Here is a 25,398-nt window from a genome sequence, read left to right on the forward strand (position 1 = left end):
CCTAACCCCCCCCCTTACATACAATCAAACAAAGCCTCTTTCTTACCTTGCGCATGACCAATCCTTCCATCTCTCCCCCTTTTTTTTTCCACCACCATCCTATCTCTGCACGCTCTTCCCTTTCAGGAGACCCATCCACACCAAGCAGCCAAACCTTACACTCTACTGAGCGTCCCACAGCCTACAGCGCGCCACTCACACCCCCAATAAATATAGCTCTGGTCTGTCGTTTTTCTCCCATCTATCCCTCTTCTCTTTGCCCCTCTCTCTCTCTTTCCCTCTGTCCTTCCCTCTCCCCTTGCTCCTGGCTGGTGCTGGTGAAATATCAGGGCAAACGGATTCCAGCTTTTTTCTCTGGCTCAGAGGGGTTGTTCTGTGCGATTTGGCCCTGGGGTGCGTTTCAGCACTTCTGATGTGAGAGAGGAGGCGAGAGGAACGGAGAGAGAGAGAAAGGAAGCTTGTGAGGAGCAGAGGAGGATAAAGGAGACACTGGACCTGTTTATGTTGGAGACTTGACCAGTGTTGAACCAGCAACTTCAGGAGTACGTCCATTTTTCGCGTGGTCCAGAACCTTTAGGTCTCGTCGAGCAATCGTGGCGCGTCGCCTTCGTGGCAGGTGGATGGCCTTCTTTGGCTGATGCCGCAGCAGGGAGAAGGCAGCGACCATTTTTAGTAGCCCAAATGTTGTCTGATCGATTCAATGCGTTCTCACATGCTGTTTTTAATATCGCTGTGTAAGATAAGATGTCACTTTATTTCCCCCACCTGTGAGAATCACATGTAAATAGAAGAAATAGAAGGTGAACTTTATTATTTAAATTCAACACTGAGTGAGAGGGTTTGATGAGTGAACTGCAACCAAACACTTTTAACACTACTGTAATTTGAATGAAATATATGAATATTTCTTTTACAGATGATTTCAATAATAAATTTCACAATGCTTTATTTCAGCAATTGCAATCAGTTGTGTTTAATTCAAGTAAAACTTTTTTTGTTAAATGGTTGACAGAAACATGAATTTTAATTAAAATGCCACTGGCTTTTGCCACATAAAATGCTATTCCTGTATAAAATATCATAAAATGATACTTGAGCACACCTGGCTGCACCTCACTCTCATCCAGTCTGGGCTCTGAAAAGACATCACTGCATCTGATTTGAGAATTAGATCATCAACGTCAACGTCCAGTGTGCAGAAAAGATCAATGAAATCTCAGCAAAATAATAACATTGCTATGTTTTGACTTTCACAAGTCACCTTAGAATACACATGAAATGCATTTTAAAAGCGGAAGTGTGTTTCTCCGCTCCACACATGCGGCTTGCATGGCTTCCTGCGGGCACAAGTGTTTATGTTTTCAGAAATCTCATCCCACCATGGACCGTTGAAGGTGCATTTGTGGATTTGTCATTCTCAGCTCAGCTGGACTGATTGTGAATTAAATGTATTTTTAGGCACCTTTTTCCCTCCATCCCTTTGTGAACCCAGTTAGAATTGAGGTCAGGACACACAAACACACACGCACACATGCACACCGACTCACACACACGGAGACCATTTCAGAGAAAGACACATAGCTTTCAGAACAAATCACAGTTGAACCGGCCTGTGCGGAATGATTCTGACATTTTGTTTGGGAGAAATAGCATTTAATTGAAGGGAGGGACGATACGCATGGCAGTTATGCAACCGAGGGAAAATGTCTGCATTTCAACCTAAATTGAAAACACAACAGTGTTTGTGTTTGTGTGCCTGCGTGTGCGCTCATTCTATTTGAGGTTTTTTCATCCCGAGTTCATCCGCAGAGAACAGGTCCCTGTGATTTCGCCTGTTTGCCAACAGTTTGTCGAATAATAGCAGGTGATCTATTGGTGCAAAAATACAATAGGTGTTGACACATCACGCATCATGCGGTTCGCGGACATGACGTACATGAGGCCTGTAACTGTGTTGAAAAAAAAAATTATTGTGAAAGGGGGTGAAAAAAGAGCAAGTCAAATTCACGGTAATTAGTAAGAATTTGTTTCTTTTTAATTTAGATATTGTCATAATTTAACGGCAGATGAACAAAATATTATCTACAAATCAAGCAAAATTCAAATTTAATACACAAAAAAGAGAACTGTTTAATAGGATGCTCACAAGTTCAAAATTTGAACAGAGAAGATGAGACAATAACATTAAAAACAAAATAAACCCACATTTTAATTTGAATAAAGGCGCTAATATTCTGTCATGAGAGGCAGCAATTGCTAACACATTCCAATAGCCACGCCGAAATAATGCTTTATCCTGATTAACTTGAATCTATATTCTCGTCCATGGTGGTTCCCTACGCAAAGGTCAGCTGTAGCGCTTTGTTCGGGTGCCAAAATGACAGCTTACACTCTGCTTTGATGGTCACTCCAAAATGAGGCTTCATAAAGACGCCGTGATAAAGCCAACAAGCATATTTCAGGGTCACTGCACCCCTCTAAAAATGACGCCTCTCGCCGTCTCTCTCGCACACTGACCCCCACCGATCCACTACCGACCCCCCCCTCACTCTCCTATTTCTTTATTCTCTCTTTCGCTCCAAGCGTTGCCAATTTGTCTGAGCCGCATCCACTAATCCGTGCGCATTTACGCATTGGTCAGTGTGCCTCTGGATGACTTGATGGCGTCCACTCAGGACACTGACTGCATGTACAAACTCCCAGCTGACACGCAGGGATGTAAACAATCCCATTTGTAATGTCCTGCAGGTCTGCGTCCAGCTGGACAATGGTTAGTGAGTTCATTTAAACAATGATGCATTAAAGGAATATCTACTGCCTTGATATGACAATATCCTAATCTCAATAGTATCGAGGAAGAACTTGACCTCGGCACTGACTGGACTTCTCTGATGTCCTTCCGCAGGATGTCAAGATGTCAATCTGTTGCCATAGAACTGACTTACTGGGTTATTTGGTGCGTGGAGATGGCCCACTGAGTGTCAGTGGAGAGGAGAGGGGGCATGGATGAATGGATGATGGGCTTGGAAGGTGGAGGGGTGACTGTCCCCTGGAGAGTCGGACAGAGAGGGGGGGCTCCGGCTGATCTAAAAGGACCTCTCGGACCACTAAATTGACATGTTCCAGCTCCTGGGTTGTCATGAAGAAAGCACTCTAATAAGCCATGTGACATCGTGTAGTGGTCTGACTTTCATGAGTCCATTAAACAACAGACTTACAAGTTTATTTCCGCTCCACTTTTGTTGCATGTATAACGAGCGTATTCACCGTAGCAATGATTACAATTGATCCGTTTTTATGTTAATGTGTACGATAATTTTGGACCTTTTTTCTTTCTTTTGGATCCTTCAGAAAAGCAGAGGAAAATAGTACTAAAAATGCGGTTCATTCATTTCCATATTGACACCATACTTGAAATATTATTTTACATAGGTCAGGAAAATCATAAATAAATTATATTAATAAAATTTTATCTAATTAATTAATTAATATACATTTATTTTTTTTATATCTAAATGATGATAATTTTGAATCACCATTTCAGGCTAATTTAGGGGCACACTTAAAACAAACCCAACATGGTTATAAGAATAAGAATAAGAATAAGAATAAGAATTATTAGACTAAAATTGTGTTTTAATGAACAGATGCAAATGAGGCCTTGATGAAAGTGATCGTGTCTCTTTCTTCGATAGATCGCCTCTTTTATTGAGCACGGGTCAGGCAGGTGCTGTTACTGCTCTTTTACAGAAGCTCTGTGGATCTATAAGTGCATATTCCTGAGTGATAATCAATAGAATTTGGCGTTGAACAGCTCTGGAAGTGGATCTGATCGCTGTCTGTTGAAGGGGGCTTGTTCTCAACGACGCCATTTGTGGTCTCTCTCTCTCTTTTTTTTTTTTTTTTTTTTTAATTCTCTGACAGTCCATATATGGAGGACCCTCACTCACTGGACGCGTGTCTATTAAAAGGAGATCAACAATGGGAAAGATCGGAGGAGCAAAGGGCCAAGTGGGAGGAGGGCAGGAGGTGAGGATGGAAGGATGCTGTGGGATGTGCGTGGACACTTATGGCGTCCAGAGACAAAGTATCCTTCCTTCTCCCTCCGTCCTCACCGCGACACTTGCGATGGACGCTTGGACTGCTCTTATGAAATAAACAGGAGGCTGCACCCCGTCACCCCCACCTCGCCTGTGTTTCCTAATCCCCCTCCCCGAAAAAAAAAAAAAAAACCTCATTCACTCCAACAGCTGTGGTCCCATGTAAATTTGACAAGATTGGCACCTGCTTATTCTCCTGCCCACTCTGACTCCATATCACCTTGCATATTTATGCCTTGAAAAATCTGCATAGCTGATGATGATTGTTGGCACTTTACATGACACTGAAATGTGATATTTGAAAGAGACAAGGGGGGCGGGGGTCCGTTCCCCTTGACCCCAGAAATGCAGCCTAATCCCGTGTGGCCCGTTTGATTGGAGCCCCTTGCTGTCTAATTGTTGTCATCAGTACCTGCGCATCTGGAAGCACTTTGGCGGCCCGGTTCCGAAACGTGGCGAATCATCAAAGGGTTCGTCAACGCCATGTAGAATGAATCGCTTTCATTCATCCTAAATGAAGCGAGGATTCTCACTTGGAATCCAACGCATTAATTGATTGTGGATCTGCAGTTGTAAGTGTCCACGTATGGATGGATCCCTGGACTGGAACGTGCCCTGATCTGCTGCCTTTGTTTTCAGTCTTTGCGCTGCAAAATCCCTTTTTCTCTCTCGCCCCCCTCCTCTCCCTGTCTCTTTAAAAGGGGAGCGGAAGAGTGGGCTGATACCGGTCTCATGTTGCGTATGGATTTTCGTTTATATAATCGATCGAAATGTCCCAATACATCGATTTTGGGTTCAGTGTTTTACAAACAAGCGTTTATGGGTCTCGATTTTATGTTAGGGATGATTCTGGGGTGACACGCAACACTACGGTTCCTCATCGCGTGAAATAAATGACACGATCGGTTAATTGCTGCGTGTATAAATATAAGTGTATGGAAAAAGGTGATTTTATAGAACCGCACAATATTGTGTGCTGCCTCTTCTTCTTAATCAAATAAAGTGGTGTAAAACACACGCACCCACACAAACACAGTCTCACACACACACACGAAAGCATTTCCTTCCCTCTGAATTTCTCCTTGAATTATATGCCATCACTGTGTGTGATTGCGGAATATTAAATTAAAGTGGGATAAGTCCGCACCGAGGCGGGCTGCGTCCAATCCGCAACTCATTTCCCCTGTCGGAGCACCGCATCACTGCGCTCCTCTCTTTTCAATGACAATGTGCCAAATCTGGGCATTTTGAAAACACTTTCCATATGCTATTATCGGATCGCTACTGAGCAAGAGAAAGGCAGAAAAAAGAAGACAAACGGAATGCTTTATACCAAAGGTACCAATATTTTTATTTACCTTTTTCTCTGTTTGATGCATGTTGGAGAGGCTTTTTCCATTTTATTCCACATTTAGCTGGCGACGTTTGAATCGGCACAAACTTCTTTTGAACGCTTTTAAAGAACATATGGCTGTTGTTGGGATATTTTGCATTGTTTTGGGACTGAATCGACTTTTGTGTTATTTTCACGCTTTATTTCAGCGATCTTATGTGCGGCTGTTTTCAGAGTTGTGTTGTTATTATGTGGTTTATTTATTTATTTTGGGCTCTTTACAAAGCTGGAGTTGGACAGTGGGTCACTGTGGCAGTGTGTGGGTCAGAGCTGTATGCGTTTTTCCCTCTTTCGTTTTTTACTTTTTGGCACGTGTGTGTTTTCTGAAGTGGCACAGGGGTCAGCCAGGCAACCCCATGAGGGCGCCGACGCACAGGGGTCGAGGAAACAGAGCAGGTGGCTTTAATACAAGAAAGGCGTGTTTATGAAAGAAAAAAATGTATTTATATCATTTTCAAAAATCAAATTGGTGTTCGATTTTCTCACCTGGTGCGTCCATTCGTATGCTCGGGTTATTGATCATTGCTGTCCGTTTAAAAAAAAGAACACTGGCAGCGCTGAATTTCCTGCGGAATTGGATGTTTCAATAACTACCACTGTGGACCTTTTCGCTCCGGGAGCACACAAACACTCGCAAAAAGTGGCGGCCACGCATTTCTGAGAGTTGACAGATAAGGATCTATAATTAATAGCGGATGCTGCTGATATGGAATTGGGGCGAAATATTAGTCGTTTCCTCGGAAAACGAGCCCCGTCCACGAGTGAGATTTTATACAAATAATGCGAGGAGGAAAGGGAGAAAATGGAAACAACCGCGATGGTCCGGGGAATGTCATCCTTCTAAAAGCGTCTGTCTTTTTTATCATAACTTCAATAAATCTAAAGAATCCAATCGCAAAAATAGCTGATGAATCGCGACCGAAATAGCACTATTTGAGCTGTTTCGTATATGTAACAGTCCGGTAAGAGAAAAGGAAAAAATCCGTTGTGGAATCAGAAGGATAAAAAGCAGCAGCGGGTGGACTTGCCTCTCCAAGCCGAGTGTGAAGCGCCTCCCGCGGCTTACAGGCTGCTGAACCCCCCCTGGAGGACACGGAGGAAGCTGCAGCCGCAGTAGGAGACTTGAGTCCGGATGAAAAAAAATGACGTGTCTGGTTCCCTTTGACCCACCCACCCCACGTCTTTGTCATGAGTCTAAACCCAAACAGCCTCGGGTCGGGTTCGGATCTTTTTGGCTTCTTTAAGGATCCACTCGGTGCAAGTCCAAGTCAATGTGGCTGCAAGTAGTTGACTCGCCAGCAAGCAGCAGCAGCAGCAGCAGCAGTCTTATCATCACATCCCAATCCCCGGCTCATGCAGTTCAATTCACCCCCAGCTTCGATTTTTTTTTCTTCTTCCACTCTTGATTTTCTCCCCCGATTGTGACTCTAAAGTCTCCACTTGCCCGAAAAAAAGCCACTGTGCGTGGAAAAAAAAAACACGGTTTGTATTGTATAGGTGCCAAACAGGGCGATGCACTTTGTAAAGAGTAAACGCCTGTGAATGAAGCTTTGAATAGAGAGGGGGATTTTTCTGTGACCCTGTATTGGATTTTGACAGTGTTGAACCCACACAAGGGCCTCAGCTGTCCCCAAAAGGGCACTGATGACTGTGTAGGGTTATTTTGTTTCTCATTTGGTGTCCTTGCAGCAGACCACAAGTGTAATAAACTGCTTTAAAATTGAACGAAACGTGTTCAAATATGCAGTTTGGTAACAAACATACCACACTACTGAAAGTTGTACTCAAATAATTATATTATGTTAAATTACTCACACCTTTTTTTAAATCTCAAATTCAATTGTATTTCAAACCGGAGGTTTCCAAATGCTTAACTGATTTAATGTTATAGAACATGTATAGCCATTTTCTCAAAAATCCAACTCTTATTTTCACTCGAAGAATAACGCATTACAGTTACTGTATAACAAAACCACCTTCACGTGTTGCTCCTCGAGATCATATATGCAACTCTTCAACAACATCACCCCATTTGAAAGCATTTGGTCCAGTATTAACACCTGGAACTTGGACATGTTTAGGACACACACTTCATCATGAGTGTCTGCTATGCTACATGACTAACTTAACCGTTGCTACAGTGTATTTACGGATGCCACTTTTGCAGACACGCTTTCACTTCAATAAGTCATCAATGCCTGATCATTAACAGCTCATAATAGTCACCTTGGTGAGGCACAGCGGAAATATTAAGGGTAAATTAAGTAAGCACTCACTTTGACTTTTAATGTTACATGTCTATAATGCACATAACTCAGCATTTACAAAAACATTGAATCCAAATGAATTCATCTCACAGTGAGAACCGTCAACAATATTTATTTACTTGCTAATTCTAAACACCAATGAAGCTATTCCTGATAATAAGGTGCTATTTTGATATATATAGACAGCAAGGAATGAAATACATTTATATACACCCTGCTTGAATAATGAAATTGCATCACTGATATTATTTGTGGGAGATTGATTTGATAACTTAAAGCTTTTTGTGTACATTTTAATCCTTATCTTTTAACAAACCTGCATACACTGTTCATTTCTCTCAGTTTACTGTATTATCTCACTGAGATATCCAGCCTTCTCTCTGTGTCTTATATTAACACCAGAGATGAGAAATCCAAATAATCAACATGAGACAGCCACCCTCTTAAAATAAATAAATAAATAAATGAATAAATAAAAAAAAGAAAGTTTCTCCTTATGTATACAGTATATCTTTCCACCAGCACCCTGGATGCTTCATATTCACCACTGTTTTGTATCAAACACCCTATGTAAACAGAAGCATATACCTGCACATGTGTATATTTTGGGGACATCAATAAGCCAAAAAGTTTGTATATGGGTCGATAGCGGCCGCCAGGGCTCGGTGTCCGCGTCATTTGCAATGTGGAGACTGTTGATCAACTGACTAATTACACTTTTCTCCTCTTCTCCCTCCCTCTACGTCTCTGCTTTGCTCCCTCCCCTCTCTCCCTCTCTCTCCCTCTCTCTCTCGCTCTCTCTCTCTCTCTCTCTCTCTCTCGCCGGGTGTCTCTCTACCCATTCCCAGAGTGCATATCGGGAAATAGACACACAAAGACATGCGCACTCAACTTAATCAGCCATTTTTTTAAACAGGGCTAAAACGATAATAATTAGCAGAATAAAGACATATCGGATTTTCATTTCCTTTCCTCCGTTTCGCGACCCGCGTCCACGAGAGAAGGCAGCCCAGTCGACACGCCGTGTGGCCGCCACCGGAACCATGAGAAGGGATAGCTGCTCTCAGACCGCTTGACATCTGTGATTTTTTGCTCTATACCCCCCTTTTTTCCCAATATAAAGTTGGAGGATTATTATCATTTTTTTTTATCGTCCAAAATCACGACCCGCTGGATGTGACTGTTTAAAAAACAAACAGAGAGACGGAGTGGAGCTCCGGAGGGGAAGAAAGTAAGTTTTTTTTTTTTCTCCTTTTCACCACCTTTTGCTTTAACTTTTATTGAGTAGTTTGGTGTGTGGAATGTAGTGGTCGGGTATCGATTATCGCTCTGGCCAGCGGATCTTTGACACCGGGACTGTTGAGAGAGCAGGTGCTGGTGGTTTTTTGGAGCAGAGTGGAAAGGCGGATAACATCGGGATGTTGGTGCATCTCCGGCTGCTGTGGAACAAGTCCGTGTCAGGGTCGGGGGCGTCCTCCGCCGGAGAGATCTCGCCGAGATAACTTTTGTTTGGAGACAGCCCTCCGTCAATGCTCCTTCGGATAGCACCGGGTTTTGGGTCTTCGCTGCGCGGATATGGAGCTTCCCCCTCCTTCGAGTCCGCTTCCTCGGTCCGCTTCCACCCTGCGAGTCGAAAGATCCTGTTTGATCTCTCCACTTGTTTCGTCCCCCCCGACACGCTTTCTCGAACTAGAATGGTTTTCGAGCCGTTTTTGTGCTTCACGCGGATCTTTCCGAACACGTTCCGGGCTCCTTCCAAGTGACGAGTCCTCGGACCCTCCATCTGTACAAGTGCAGATCATACACTTATAACATAAGATCTGTGTTTTTTTACTCTTGTGGAGAGGTTTACCTTATACATATGGCGAGTTTACGTTTGTTGTGTCCTGTCGCGCTTTTGGAGAACAAGTCGCACTTTGCCGGGGCGTCCATGCATCGGTAGCCCGGGAGAGTGAACGCTCGCTCGGCGACCGACTGCTCGGCGAGTCGCTCCCGAGGCGGACCACTCTCGGTTCTTTTTTACTTTACAATTCACCCCGTTTGAACATTCTTCTAACACCTAATCCATAGCCTGACCAAAAACGATTGAATTCTAAACGACACTTTTCTTCGATTTTCCATAAAAACGCACTTTTCATCCCGCACCCATTTACTCTTAAAATATGATACTTTCCATTGAAAACGAATTGACATGAAGTCAAAAAGTCGCGATTCATTGTTGAATAGTGAATGAACAGACGCACAGGTATTTTGGCGAGGATGATTTTTACATGTGGACTTGGCACGGATTTGAGACTCGACAGTGACCTGGGGACATCGATCGCATTGGAGGAAAAACAACAACAACAACAAAAAAAAAACCACCTTAAACATCAGGGCCAAGGGGCCAAGTCTATTTTCGACTCGGATAGGGCAAGTGTGTGCTGTAGAGCAAAGACAGTCACCTCTCGAAATAAAATAATGTACATCTCTGCTTTGTAATCAGGATTGCAGTGTATCAATCTCACATTTCCAAATATTAACTTAACATTTAAATAAGATTATAAAAAAAGTAATATTCCACAGCATGCAGATGCTTCATGTCCTGAAGTAGCTTTCATATTTGTTATTTTTAATTATGCTAATTATGTCTAATTGTGCTTGAATGAGCATGTGTCGAAATATCAAAGCAAAAGTGAGCTTCCATGCTTTTATTTTGTTATTCACTGGTCGTTTGGATTGGATCAATTTTATGGATTGATAATTAGATTTGTTCACGCTTGGATCATCCGTCGACACTAAGATGATTTCCCTGCTTTATTATTTGGATTCTGACATTTTATTACAAACATTACAGTCCAGGCTTAAAGATGGATGAGACAGAAACAAAATTGAAAAAAAAAATAGTTGGGTTAATTGCGGTGAGTTTCATCAGTTAATGACAGTATTGTCTCACGCCACAATAACACGTCTGGCAAATGAGATTCATTTTTTTTTTTAATGTTTATGTTTGCAGAAGCACCAGTCCTCCTTGTTTTTGTTTTTCTTCTGAGTCTTATCAAAGAGCGTGTGCGTATACGTCTGCGTGCTGCTTAAGCAGCTTGCAACATTCGCCAGTCGGGGGGGAAAGATGAAGAAAAATAAAACATATAAAGTGTGAGCGATGGGCAGACAGCCCTCGGAGGACAATAGCTGTTGGCTTGAAAATGCTTCTTGATTATTAAAAGCTAATGCATTTGCAGCATTTCAGCCTTCATTAAGGGTGTTCAGGATGGGGGGGCTAGAGGGATGAGAGGGTACAGGGGCGGAGGAGAAGATTGGAGATGGAGAGAGAGCGAGACAGGGGCTGAGTCTGTCCTATAACTCCTGGGCCCGAGACACATGCAGCTAGAAGATTGGCTCGGGCCTCTCCTAGGGGTCGACAATGTGTCATTTCCACCCGGCTAGATTGCCCTCTGCCTATCTGATATTAATGTGCAAATCAATATTTCAGGGATTAAATTTCCCTTCTTCATTTTTTATGGTTTCTACCTCAATAAGTCTCCCGTCTAATAGAGGAGGCTGGATGATTTAGAAGCCTTTGCTACACACACAGAGAAAGAGAGAGAAGCGCTGCATTTTAATGTTCTTCTTCACCGATCCCCATGGGCCTTTAGTAAGGAGGGCTATATTGCTGCTTTACACAGTAAAGACTCCCAATTTAGCTGAAAAAAGCGAGCAGGGGTACATCTGAAACCGGTTGAATACTTAAGACGCTGTGGTAATCCGAGTCGCAGGTATTACTGAAGAGACCCCCATTCTGTTCTGCTAAGACGCGACACGTATCCGAGACGTGCACGGCCAGCCGTCATAGTTCAGCGAACAGTGTCACAATTACTCTTCTGCTCTATTTTTATGCATATACAAGGTTGTCAAGAGCCATCGGGGGATGCACTCTCTTGCTTAATAACATCTGGTGTATGATAGAAACGAATGTGTGTGACACACTGACCTGTGTGCGATTATTGAGGAGAGGAGCAGCGTATTACCATAGTTATAAAGCTCCATCTCATTGAGAGTCAACCAAATGAGCTTGGACCCTTTGACTCCCTATGGACATTCATTAAGGTACACACTGAGGCGTCTGTCAGCTCGTAGGTTTGAGTGTGTGCGCGTGTGTATTTATTTATCCGCTGTCCTGTACCATCTGGTGTGTATACGCGTGTCCAGCAGCAGCAGCAGCAGCAGCAGCAGAGGGTCGATCCCCCTTCAGTCGTTCTCTGATTTGAACCCCCTCAGTCAAGGTTTTGCGCCCGATCCAAGTGGAGAATTTTTAAAATACTCTGGGTTGGGAGTGTCACCGGCAGAAAGAGAAAAAGCAAAAAGAAACAGTGGAAGAGGCACAAAAGCTCTTTAATTGTAGCACGACCGCTTGGCTTCCTCCCCGATTCATGGCCCGTAACAATGTGAAAAGCACAACCGCCTGTCCTCTATTATCAAAACGACAGGCCTACACACACTCTCACTTTCAGCCACTGGGGGGAATCAGGGAGATTTTTTTTTTTTTGTCTTTTGTATCTGTGGCTGGAATAACTGCGATCATTCCGGTCACACATACAATATTTAACACTCCCCTTACATAAATAAAGACGGGCTGAATTAGCAAAGAAAAAAAAAGAAAAAAACTTCTTGTTATCAGCCAAGTTGTCACTTTCGGGCTCTTTCCTTTTCACACTTAAGATTTCATGAGTGGTGTTTTATGCAACCTCTATTATGCAGCCTATTTGAAGCTTGTGTTTTTTGATGCAAAGAGCTTTCTAACAACTGAATATTTTAGGGAAATCAAGGTGTGATGTGCTTTTGCTTTTGTAACAAGTGCGTGAAGGGGCGAAGGTCTGCAGGAGAAGGTCTCCCTTCTCAGGGAAGCCTGTAGGGGGAGAAGCTAAGAAGTGTGCGGCAGCTCAGCATTATCGTCTCAAAGAGAGAGAGAGACAGGGTGGGGGGCTTCCTGTGTCAGCCCTGGGGCACCACTGCTAACACACGCATATACACTTTCTCTCCATCACACACTCGGAGCAAAAGGCGGCGCAGGGTTAAAGACTTGGAACGAGATCAAGCCCCTCCGTAGCTCCCGGGGAGCGTGCTTGTGAATATGCGAGTTTTAGTGTAATTAGCACTTAATTATATTAACATATGCAAATTGTCAAGCGGAGACCTTGTACCGCCAATGGGTATCGGCCGAGATACAAGTGACTCAATTGTACCACCCCGCTTGAAAACAAAAAAAAAGAAGGAGAAGAAGAAGAATGGGTATGTGTAAGGCAGCCAGCCAGCAGCCAGCCCTCAATGCTAGCTGACAACCACCTTGCTCATTTGAATCCCTGGCTGGCCGCTTTGCCAAATTTCATTAGTCGCCATGACGACCTGGTTAATTGTGCTGACTAATGTCCCATGATCTCTTGTCAGTCAGGGAGGGTGTCATCCATCTCTCTCTGAAGGGAGGCCCAACTTTGCAGATAAAAAAAAAAAACCCACCTCACAATGACTTCTGTTTACACGCATCACTGTTTTGTGAGAATTTACATATTCAAAAATCCTCCTCGACTCGACATCTCTGCTTTGTGTGGGTGTGTTTGCATGTGCGCTCGCGCGTCGACAAGATATCGCGCATGTGGCTGCAACGTGTTGGAGGCACCCGCAGTGGTTCAGTTGTGTGTCAGTCTGCTGTGTCACATGTGGGACGCAGAGACGTCTGTGAGCAGGGATTCTCTCTGTGGCGGCATAGCCAAATTTGTTTTTCATTATGGGACAAGACTTTGGCAAAGAGGAAAACAAGCTTGAGAAGCGCTTCTCAGGAAAGTTTTCACTACACGCAATTACAACCCAACATCACTACAGGTTCTCCCCTGTAAACTTTTACTGCCCTTAGCTTCCTGCTAGCAAAGGTGGATTCCGTTTGGGGCTAGTCGGTGCAACTTCTACGTCCCCGCTAATCCTGTTTTTTGACAGGAACGTAAACTGATATAATTGCTTTTCAGAGGTAGGAACGGCAGTTTATACAAGTGTAAAAGCACGGGAAAAGGGATTAGCATTATTTTGCATAATGCCGAGCGGGCGCTGAATGGGGCATTGAACGCTTGACTGGGTGACAGAGATGAAAGGGAGATGAAATGCGCGACTCCTCTACTCGCTACCTCCCCTTCGCTCTTTCTGTCCCTGTCCACTATTGCTGGATTGTGGTGGACCCTCGCACAGCTTGCATGCCAGCAGGTAAATGCAACCATCTGTATGATAATAAATTGTGTGGACTGGCAAAGCTTCCGTGTCCGTCCTGAACTAGATCCCTGCAGCAGTGATGTGTGCAATTACGTTGTGGATGGATCTGGCTCAGGTAGCATTTAGATGGAAGGAAGGGAGCGGCTTTCATGGATCAAATCAAACTACACACGTCTTTAGTTGTCCCTTATTGAGATGTTTGCGGAGGATTTTGTCGGATATCGTCTGAGTGGAGGGAACTTTGGAATTATGAGGCAGGTGTGTTTTATGCGAGTGGCGTGTGAGTGTGTGCGCACATGCTGGCAGCAGGGGGTGGCATACGGGTAGTGACGCAGCTTGAAATTGCCACCGTGACTTCCATATGACCCGGCTCGAGTTTGCTGGTAATTTATGATCAACCGTCATCATTGCTATTGCATCTGGTGTATGGAAATGATCCAGGGTCGAGGGAGGGGCATGAGGCAGGGTGGTGGAGAACATGAACGCCACAAAGGCCAATGTGGCCTGTTTTTGTTGTTTCTCATTGGACAGGATCCTCTCTCTTTGACCTTTTGCACGCCTTCTACTGCCTTTCATATGCTAATGCTGACCAGACTCGAGGAGGAAACATGCAGGAGCCTGAGTGCAGAAGGACAAAGACTCCCTCTCACTTTAGCTGCCTCTTTCTCCATGCTATATCTCCTCTTTTCTTGTATCTTCCCCTCCGCAGCAACTTGACAGACTTGGGCATGAATGAGAGTGAGTGCTCAGAAAAGGTGGGGATCGCCGTCTTCCTGTGACGTAAACCACCTGTGAGGATCAAGTGTGCTGTGGTGACCCTCAGTTGTGTTTTTTGAGTGGCCCTTTTAGGGCTTTCTGGAGAGCTGCGCCACAAGTAGCGTTAAGACAGCACTGCGCGACTTTTCCGCATCTCTTTGTTTGATTTGCCAACTCTGTCCTCATAACAGTGAAGAGACATCTCTAGTGGGGTAAAAGGATACTAATAAAGTTACTGCAAATGTCCCATCCCATAATACTTCAGAGGTCCGCTGTAGTTTGGAGTCTTTGTTATGGGAAGGGGCATGTTATCTGTAGGAAATGTAATTTTTGTCCTCATTAAAATCATTCATTATTGAGCTCGGTTATCTAAATGTTTTTGTTGCTGTTGGTCTTGCGCCAGTCAGGATTGTGTTACCCTTTTTCTCTCTCCCTCTCATGTGTCAATGTCTCTCTTTCTCTCGCTCTCTCATCCCGCCAGACCTTCATCAGTCTCTTTAGGGAAAATTAAAAAAGGGGATTTTTCTCCTCTCTCTCCCTTTTGCTCTGGTCTTTTTCTCAGGCCCTCCTATTTAGCATCAGCCATCTCATGCAGGATATTAGCCCAGGGAAAAAACAACACAGGTCATGGTATTTCATTTGAAATAATATGTTTATTCTTTTCATTTCAAAGTGTGAGAGCGTTCCTAGGGTGGGGAAAGAACCGTTGAGGACGCTATCCGTTTGATCATAGGACCTCGAGGGGAAGCTGAGATCCACCCGTTTAGATACAATAAACTACTGATAAAATAAAGGTTATAGATATTTTCTTCACGCCGCCAGTAACCTGTGTTTTGGTCACACGATACAACCCTAGATTTTGAAAAGCTTTGTAAGTTTACCACTCTAATGTACTTATTATCCTTAAATCTCATACCACGACCCTGGAATTGTCATTTTAATCTTTTTACTAGTCGACTACAGGCAAATGGTTAGGTTATCGCACAATATTACTTCAAAAGGTTTCCTGTACTGACTGTTGCTGGTTCCCAAATGCAAATAAAAATCCTGATAAAGACAGTCTGGAGCTGAAAAGAGCAGCTTTAACATTGAAGTGAGATGTTCATAAATGACTCAGCTTCCCCAGGTTTAAGAATAGACGGACTCAATAGAACTCAAGGTCTCATGATAAATGATGCATTTTCTTCCTCGCTGACCAAAAACAAAGGCAGGGATTGAAGATGCCGTCCTCCAGTGACAGCACCCGCGCAGATTAAACATTAGCCATCAGTGGAAAGAGGAAGTTAGTCTGAAGCGTCACATCGAGCAGATTGAGAGATGAAGAGCCTTTTTTTTGTACGTTGCAATTATTGCGCAGAGTATATTTGGATGTCAGTCATCCATCGTTGATCATGTGCGCTTTTTCTTTGTGCGTATTGTGATTGGCGTCGGGTATTCCTAAAGGAAATTACATGAGGATATCAAGGCCATTGGCAGTGCTCCGTCAGGGAATAAGTGGCTAATTAATAATTCATTACTTGTGGGCTTAAACAAACAGTGTAATGAGAGATGAGACAAATTTACTTGAAGAATTTATCTCTAGCTGGATGAAAACCTCAATTGTTCTGAACATTTCCATCACTACTGCTGCATATAGCCAAAAAAATGCTCCGTGGGAAGCAGAAATTTTGAGAGGTTGGATTATCGCTGCACACAATAAGGTGGTCATGCTAAGTATAAATACATTCACGTCTCAGTTTGCGATGAAGAACAAAGCTTTTCCTTTTCCAGGGTGTTTAAGTCTGATCTAATACAGGCGAGCATGTGTCTCCACAAATCCCTGGAGGAGCTTCTAGCCAACACTATTTCTCTTGAGCTCGACCCCTTTTTTTTGGTACTGGCACCAGCTGTGGAATAATCTTTAATTATTTGCTTTTAAGAGAAGAAAAGAGCTTTTTTTTGATGACAGTTAAGAGGAAGAGCAGAGCAGGCGTAGGAATGTTCTTGTATATGAAAATGTAGGTATTAAGAGGTCCAGCTTTGTCAGTGGTTTCTCAGATGAATCAGCTCCCAGCCACTAGACTAAATAAAGGGGGGATGTATTCGCTGTGGTTCATCCCAGTTTAGATGAGCAGATCGGGAAAGGGGATTGGCTAGAGACCAGAAATTGTCCTGTACAATTACATTGTTCATCATGGGAGTATTCAAGTTGAAAACGTTCATGTCGGCTGCCTCTTCATTAAAATGTGTACTATTAATTAATCGGTTCTGGCTACATATAAGTCGCAAATTATAATGAATATCGGCGTTTACCTTTCAAAATACTATGCTGACTGTCCAAGTGCAGTATTGCAGCAGCTACCAGTTGTGCTTGCACGTGTTTGAACGACGACAAAAAAAAAATATTGCTGACTTTGGAGGTTTTTCTTTCCCCCGTTGACCTCTGTGATCTTACAGTTGTCACGCTGAGGGCAACGCTCACACACGTGTGTAAAGAAACGGAACGGGATTTATCCGGTGTTGATTATTTAACAGTGAGTTTACAGTGGGGTGTTATTTTATGTTTGATTTTAATGTGTTATTGTGTCACTATTCCCTAATAGCTTCATTTCCTAAAGCGAACAGCAGAAGTAATAGGTCCATTTCATCTTGGTTCCCTCTCAGCAGGCTGGCCCCGGATTTGCGTGACATGGTGTTTATTTGATAAAGGAATATTGCGGTGCTAATCTAAAACCACACTAATTACATCTGACAGTTGTTTGTTTGTAGTGAAATCCAATTAAAATGTTCACTTTTCAACTCTATTGCTCATTTCTCCCCCTCCCGTTCTCCTCCTCCACACTATTCTCTTTTCTTTACTCCCACGATAACCAGAAAGAGAGCCCATGATGACATAAATAACAACTGTGCTTTGCTTGTGGTTTTTGTGAGAAGAGGGCAAACTCGCAACAGCTGTCAGAAAATGGGGGTTTGTTTAAAAAGCAAATGGCTTTGGTCTAAAGTTCATTTGGAGACCTCTCTAATTAAATAGAGAACCAAAAGCTTAAGTTAATTTGTAATTCCCTGGGTTCAGAAATTAGACTTGTCACGAGTATTCCACCTTTTTTGCGAAGCCGAAAAAGGTATGTGGGCATTATGTGCTTGCTCTTGTCCCAGTATGCTAGTGTGCATAAATTCTGCCTTCATCGCTTTTTTTTGTTGTTTTCTTTTGCAATTCCCTTGACATTAATGGCCTTTTTGTGGCGTGTCGGAGAAGTGCTCAGGAGATGTTTAAGCAAAGGGGCACATAGCTTGTGGCGTCAGTCGGGATACCTGCCCTATTATTATGTTCATAAAGATAATGACAGGGCTCGGGTCCCGCCAAGTACTGTCTTTCAAAAGCAGCAGGGGATTGAACTTTAAACTTTATTGTTACCCCTGGAAAATAACTGCACTGTTTGGTAACCAGGCCAGAAATCGAGTTGGACGATTAGCAAGGTGTTAGTGTTCTCTTACTAGTCTGCGGCACAATCTAATCACTTGGCTGTAGTACCAGTCTGCGTGGCACAGATCATTTTTTCCAAATAGGGTAATATTTGTGACATTTCCTTGTACTAAAAAAAGGACTAAATTTTCTGGCAACAACTTGCTTGTGCAATCCCTTGCAGTTGGCTCCAGAATCCCATGAAAACTCACTGCTCTTGCCGAAGCTACAACTTTTTTCAGTTGTGAATGCAAAAAAAAAACGATTGTATTTATATGGTTTACATAGTATAACCAGCCTTTTATATTTGCCAGGTGGATGTGAAATGCCTGCGTCAGAGACTGCTCTCTCTGTCTGTCTGAGTGTGTGCTATCCTTGACTGACGTGGACGCTGTTTGCTTAACCTCTTCTGCGCTGAACTACCACAGCCGTGTCAGTTTATGTGTGTGCATGTGTTTGTGCGGGCGAAAGGAGATGAGTGGCAGCAGTTTTTAGATTTCACATCTGAGTTTTTTTTTTGCTCTTCAGAACATAGACTGGCTATTATGATAAGCCTATAATATTCTTCCCTTATTCCTGATCATCTATATCTTTCATTGTTTTGTATTTTAAGGCTGTTGATCTAATAAAAAAATATCATCATTTTGTTCTTAACTAACTTTAACTATGTTTGAAGGTGTGATTTTGATATAATGTTCCTTCAAAATCACGCATTCTCACCAGCGATTTTAAAGTCTGTCTATCCAGACCTAAGAAGGGTCCATGCAGACTGTAGCTCTGCTTAGCTGGGCGGGTGTTAATGTGTGAAGACTGTACCACCGAAAATTATTTTCTTTAGGACGATGAGCCACAGGCTGCGAGACGTGTGATATTTTTGGATTAAAGAGTGATGCACCCCAGTCTCAATGTTGCCATGCAGGTATTGCTCATAGGCATAAAGAAATGCATTGGCAGTGTAAGACTGTCTTGAGAACACATTTAATATTGATTTCTTTTTTAAGGTTGTTTTTACTGATTTAAGTAAAAAATAAATGACAAGGGAGAGTGTCCACCTACTGCTGCCTAACAAAGATGGCATCCACTGTGAGATCTGGTGTAGTTCAGGAAAATGACATTGCTATTCATCTTCAATTTTTGAGAATATTTATGTACCTCTAAACGCCTAGTATTTTAAAAACACTTTTTATCTGGATTATTAATTTCACTTGACAAATAATCCGACCATACCGACCCTCGTCTACGTGCCATATTATTGGCGCGTGAGCTTTGAGCGCGTGTGTGTGTGCGGTTTCATGCTTTAGCCACATCCAAAAGATAAGACCGTGATTTATGTAACAGCTAAGCTCTTTCATATTGTGTATGTGTACCTTGCAAGAGCATGACGAGCAGGCTAGATTAATATTTATTTAGTACAGGCAAATCAAGGATTAAGCAGTCATCATTTTAGCACTAATCCACATCTCTGGTGAGATGCAGAGACAAAGAGAGGCAGATTACTAAACACATAACGCTGCAGAAACACAATTAGTTGGCGACTTGATTTCCCCAGCTGAGTATTAAGCGAGATGGACACCAGTTTGTGCAAACACATGGTCTCAATGTCACTCTCTTGCGAACACACAACTCAATATGATGCTTTTTGCTTGGTCTCAGATACCACAGACTCTCGCCCTCTTTTTCCTTCCAAGGAATCCCTCATTAAAATTAGCAGTGGTTTGTCTGATTCACTCATCTGACGTAAATGTGTCTCATGATCCCGCCACTGTCTGAACGCACATACGCCAACAACGGCACACTGTTTTTACTCTGACACACACACTCCCGCTGATACACATGCATGAGCGATGAATACTTCTTTTTTAGCTACGGCCACGTGGGAGGGGACAGTTCGCTTTTAGTGAGTCCGAGAGTTCTGTGTGTGATTCTGCAAATAACATTTGCTAATTGAGTTAAGCTGCTTTTCTGGAGAGGCAACAAGAAAGATGAAAGACTCAAATGTATGTTTTTCGTTACTTTATTAACAGTCCATGCTGAAACTTACTTAACCTTTAGCACTCTCAGGTGATAACCATGATGTGCAGCGCATGTTTTTCACTGCCCTCATAGTGTTTTTGCTCACTCTTGCCTGGGACCCGTGAAGACATTAGTGACGTGGTGAGAAAAATATTTTTTTCAGACCGGGTCTGGCATCAAAAAGATGATTCCCACCACATATCATTTTTGTGTATTAGGGCTGAAACCTATAACGTTATCATATTGATATTGAGATGTGAGAACGTTCAAGATGTTCATATCAACTATCTCAGTTTTCTGTGCTCGACCCACATTTGAAGCTATGATAGTGGCAAATTTGGTGTTTGCGTTTCTATGTGCAGCTAAGAGCAACTGGCAAAGGTAATTTTCTGCTTGCCATTGATCAACAACATTGACCAGCCACTGGCAATCATCCAACTATCTCCATCATTTTGTATAATGGTAAAAAAACACATGGCTACATAGATAACCTATAGCCATCTAGAATCGTATTGATATCGGGATATGTGGCATGATGTAGAGATATGAAATTTTGTCCCTATTGTTGACCCCTAGTGTATGTTGCTTACATTTCAAACATCACTTGCATCTATGTGTGTTTGGCAAACGATACACAGGACTCAACCTCCAGCCATTGCACTGTTTTTTCTCTCCTGATTCTACACCATTGCTATAGCAACTCTAGCCATATGCTAGAAATATTGTTAATGAAATGGACACGCTAAATATTGGGAACAGCCAGATGTGCTTCCTTGTGTCTGCCAGCTCCATTCGTAAAATTAGCCCGAGAGGAAGAAACATAAACAAGAATAATGTTGCTTTTATGAAGGGATGGATTAGAAATGAGCCAAAAAGATGGGCTTTTAACCATGAGAAGGGGGCAATTATAAGAAGTCATGGGTCTGAAAACCCTGTGTGAAAGCAGCTGAGACAAAAATGAAAAGAAATGAGACAAATATAAAGAATGAACAGACAAGTCGTGCTGCGATGGAGGACAGGGAGAGCACACAGGGAGAATTCCATCCTCAGTTCCCCTTTGCCCTCCCTCCTTACTCTCACCCGACCATTGAATGTTAATGGCTTTTCTGCTTCACCCCCGACACATAGACATGCACACATATATACACGTTTAACACAGCCCCCCCTCCGATCCCCCACCCATGGACACTAGCGCATTGTTTGTGCCACTGACTCTATTCTTTCAAACTTAATTACCTTCTTGCCTTTTGTGGCATCAGGGGCTGAAAGTTTTGTGCCGTGGCAGCGGAGGTCGTCACACATTCTTTGCTGATGCATTCTCTTAATCTGCTGGGTTTTGGGAGGAGGAGGAGTGCTGTCCTATGGTGGATATAGTACCCTCATGTGCAAGCATGCGTGCACGTGCACGGCCATAACAGTCCGGGCATAGACTGCCCTTTGTTTGTGTGGTTCATTTCCAATCAAGTCTAATTAACTTGAGAGTGTTTCCAGATTGCCAGCAAAGAAAAAACTCATGTTTTTGTTGTCTTTGCTGCTCTGAGTGCTCGGTAAGGCAAGAAAACCTGGGTATTAGTTGCCTACATTGCCTTTGATGCCATGGTCAGGGAAGTAGGACGATGTGTCCCAGCAGATAAATCTTGATAGATGCTTGATAAATCTCATGTTTCAATTGATATGTGGTGTCGTGATTTGTCAACACAACGGAAGACCAGCATCGATCCTGACTAGCAATATTGACAAATGTCTTCACAGTAGTAAATTGTTCAAACTAAATAGGAAACCCGACCGTCTGTTTAGCAGTCGCCCTGGAGCACTGCTGAAAGAAGTATTTTCGCTCCTCTGTCTGGAGCTGTAATCTGACCCTCGATCAGATTTTGGGACCCATCTGTAGCTTGAGTGGTGTGACGCTCGTGTTGCAAAGAAAAACAAAAAAGGCAACATGGCCTTCAAGTTTCACGTTCTCTCAGCCTCCAGTCAACTGGGTTTAGCGCATTTGGCCGTTTTTGTTTTCTGTTCACCTGCTGCTGGATATTTCCTGTGCTACTCAGATATTTTCTTTCAGGAACAATTACTTATCAGGTATGAACCTGAAGCGCAGCCAGGTGTAATGTTTCCTGAGTGAGCAATGAGACCAATTTACTTGTCATCAACCTGAGGGATAGGACCTGCATACCTGCTTAAAAACACAAAAAAAAACCTACTTCCATCCTTGTGTTCCTCACATTGTTTTTGACTCCCCTGTCATAAATAAATACATGTGTAATTTGGGTTTTGTCTTCAGCATTTTTGTGGAGCGAGTAATTTGTTGGAACAAGGTTCCTCTGCTAAATGAAGAGGCACCTGATGTAGGTGTCTGAGCCGCACCTTTCAATAATAACATGGTGTCTTTTGTTAATAAAGGCCTTTGCTCTTAAGGGAAACACAGAGGACAGGGCTGTGTGTGTCGGGTGCACCAGGGAGATCTACTATATCTAATGTCTACTATTACACCTCCAGGCAACAAACAAGACTTGCTTTAAACCCTTTAGAAGTAAGAACAACGGAAAAACCTTGGTCACACAAAAGCCATCCCCCTCTCAAGTTTGGCCATTTTCTCCCGCTGTCTTTTTCTCTTAAGACCTAAGACACAAAGTAGCCTGTGATTGTGTGCATGTGTGCTTGCAGCTTTTTGAAGACAGCAGAAAGCGATAATTCCGTTCGTATGTTGCTGTTTTTGTGCGCCATTGGGCCGTTTATGCATGGAAACAAACAAACAGGTCTAATTATACCGGAGTAGGCCTATTCATTGCACTGACAGTGGGAGATAGATGTACAGGCTTTCACAGCACCCTTCGCCTTTGTCTTTGGTTAACGTTTGGTGACATTTTGAAAGGAGATTTGGTGTTGGGCTCCGGGGCCACATGCGGAGAGAAGAGTGACCTTCAAAGGGACCTCAAGGAACAGACATATAACTATAATCTCATGCTGACCAGTCTTTATTGTTTAAAGTTACCAAGCTTTCACAGGTTACCATATGGATTTAAGTCTGGTATTTCTTTAAATGGCTTAAGTCAGTGTAATTCCAGAGGTAAAATATTCACCTACTGATTCTCCTACTTGTAAGGAGCTTGACAATTTGCAGAGGAATCTGAAACAAACAGATACACATGTAAACAAAGGCGACTTTGTGGCGGCGCTGCAATTACAGGTTTGGCAGACTCCTGAGAAAGCACGAAAGTCTGACAGTAGGACAAAGGCGAGGGGAGAGTCTGACATCACCAGGAGCTCTGTGTGTCAGGTCTACCGCTCCCTGGACATGTTTTCATTTGTCGAACACCTCGAACAATGGAATATGCTTATTGTTATGTTTTCTCAGGATTCAGGCTTCCAATACTGTTTATACCTGGTCAACAATTTTAGTCTGAGGAAGAGCCACGCAGATTAAAAAGAAAGGGAAAAGGTCAGACCATAGACCAAAGTTTTGTGTCACAGGGACGGACCGAAAGCAAACGGAGGGAAAGAAAGATGGCGGTGGGGGGAGAAAAACAATAGGCCTCTGAGCTCCACTCTCCCATCAGAACTAACAGTGTCCAAAGCAGACATTCCAAGGCTATTATTTGCCCCTCAGTGGATCTGATCTGCCACTTTAATTACCTGTGCATGTGTGTGTGTGAAAGCAAGGGGATATGCTTAATTAAAAAAACAAAGGTAGGTGCTGCTTAGACCATCACTTTTGTTCTTCTAAAGCAGGGCGTCTGTTTCCCGAGTGCAGAGAAACAACTGCCGCTTTTGTCAGTTTCTATCAGGATGTATCTGTCCATCTAACTTTCTCAATTGCACTGTCTCACAGCGTGGTTGGCTAGCAGAGCGCAGGAAGTAGGAGGGAGGGGACACTGGGGTTGTATGGGTTTAGGTCCAGCAGTAACATGATCTGCTTTAAAAGAAGCAGCAGTGGTCGCTACTGCTGGGAAGGGGGCAAAGCCATTGGAATGGAATGGAACAGTATGAACCAAGACAGTTATCTGCACTACCTCTCGATGCCCAAGGCAAGACGCAAGGTATTTTGTTTTTTGGAGCTGAAAATAAATTGTGGCGGCAATATTGTATTTGATGTATTAGATGGGCTCTTTCTGTAGGTTGTGAGTGAAATGCTTGCACTCGACCTCGTGGCGCCACACCAGTGTTTGGTATGGTGCCATGTGATGTTTGGTTTTTGTTAAAGGCACTTCAAATAATAACATGACAGAGGCAATGGATGTGTACTCTTCAGTAGACATGTCTTGTCAGTGCTGTAGAACCATCGGTCGTTTGGTTTGGTGGTTGACGGACTACGTGTCTTTGATTGGGTAATGTGGTTATGACTGTTTAGTAGACAGAATAATGTGTGTTGTTCCTATATTTGTAGAAAGACCACAAGTCAAAAGCAACATAAACAAGCATTTATCGATGGAGGGTTGGCAGCAAGCCATGACTCCATGACTGTACATGTAAAATATTTAATTTACATTGTTCTTCGCATGTCTGCGAGATGACAGTTAAAATTGTCAATTCATTCTTAAGCAAGGAACCTTGAAGCAAGCTACTATTCTGCATGTGAAAATCTGCCCAGGTCCTATCCCCAAGTTGTTATTGCATACTTAAAGTGATCAGTGATGCATCATTTATGAACTTCAGTGTTTAATATCCAGACAAGGATTCAGTTTGGAGTCATTCCCCAATCAAAATGGCACCTCTGACAAGAAGACGTTCATGTTGCTACTGTGGTGTTTGTGCTCAGACTTTCTGGTTTTGATCAACTTCACCCTCCGGTGTGAAGAAGAAATCCAGTTCACATTATGTACCTTTATTCTTTCCTAATCCAAAATCAGATATTTTATTTTTAAATTCATCATTATTCATCAATTTTAAGCTTATAAATGGATGACTGGATCCATGTCTTACCGTCGACATCTGATTAATGCAGGTGCCTGGTGTTTATCACCCAAAGTGGTTCGTTGTGACTGGAACGTTGCTGGTTCAATCCCAGCCCCAGACTTGCTGGACTCATGTCCCCGGATAAGACGACTAACCTCTGTTTGCTCTCAGTGTCGCCTGAGTGGCTGCTTGTCAGAGGACAAACTGAATTTCCTCACAAAGAGGATCAATAGAGTTCTGCTTTTTCATGTAGGCGACACAGGCATGACAAAAATATGCTTCAAAATTCAAACCGCAGCT

The 25,398-nt window shown here is 43.0% G+C and overlaps 1 protein-coding gene and 1 long non-coding RNA gene across 4 annotated transcripts in view; one reads left to right on the plus strand and one right to left on the minus strand.

The window, feature by feature from the left end:
• Positions 1-206, minus strand: part of LOC128756389 (uncharacterized) — a 35,172-nt gene extending 34,966 nt beyond the window's left edge. The window contains exon 1 of the long non-coding RNA XR_008414226.1: positions 47-206. This is a non-coding gene — a long non-coding RNA (uncharacterized LOC128756389). The remainder of the gene's footprint in view (positions 1-46) is intronic.
• Positions 207-5,224: 5,018 nt separating this feature from the next.
• The window catches only part of zfhx4 (zinc finger homeobox 4), a 77,143-nt gene continuing 56,969 nt past the window's right edge, over positions 5,225-25,398 (plus strand). For 2 of the 3 annotated variants that reach the window (XM_053860674.1, XM_053860676.1), the window contains exon 1: positions 8,592-8,991. The gene's annotated coding sequence lies outside the window, so the exon portion shown is untranslated. Of the gene's footprint in view, positions 5,439-8,591; positions 8,992-25,398 lie in introns of those variants that run through there. The other variant, XM_053860675.1, reaches the window with a different exon arrangement.

The sequence above is a fragment of the Synchiropus splendidus genome, chromosome 3, assembly GCF_027744825.2.
Source record: "Synchiropus splendidus isolate RoL2022-P1 chromosome 3, RoL_Sspl_1.0, whole genome shotgun sequence".
Lineage (NCBI taxonomy): Eukaryota > Metazoa > Chordata > Actinopteri > Syngnathiformes > Callionymidae > Synchiropus > Synchiropus splendidus.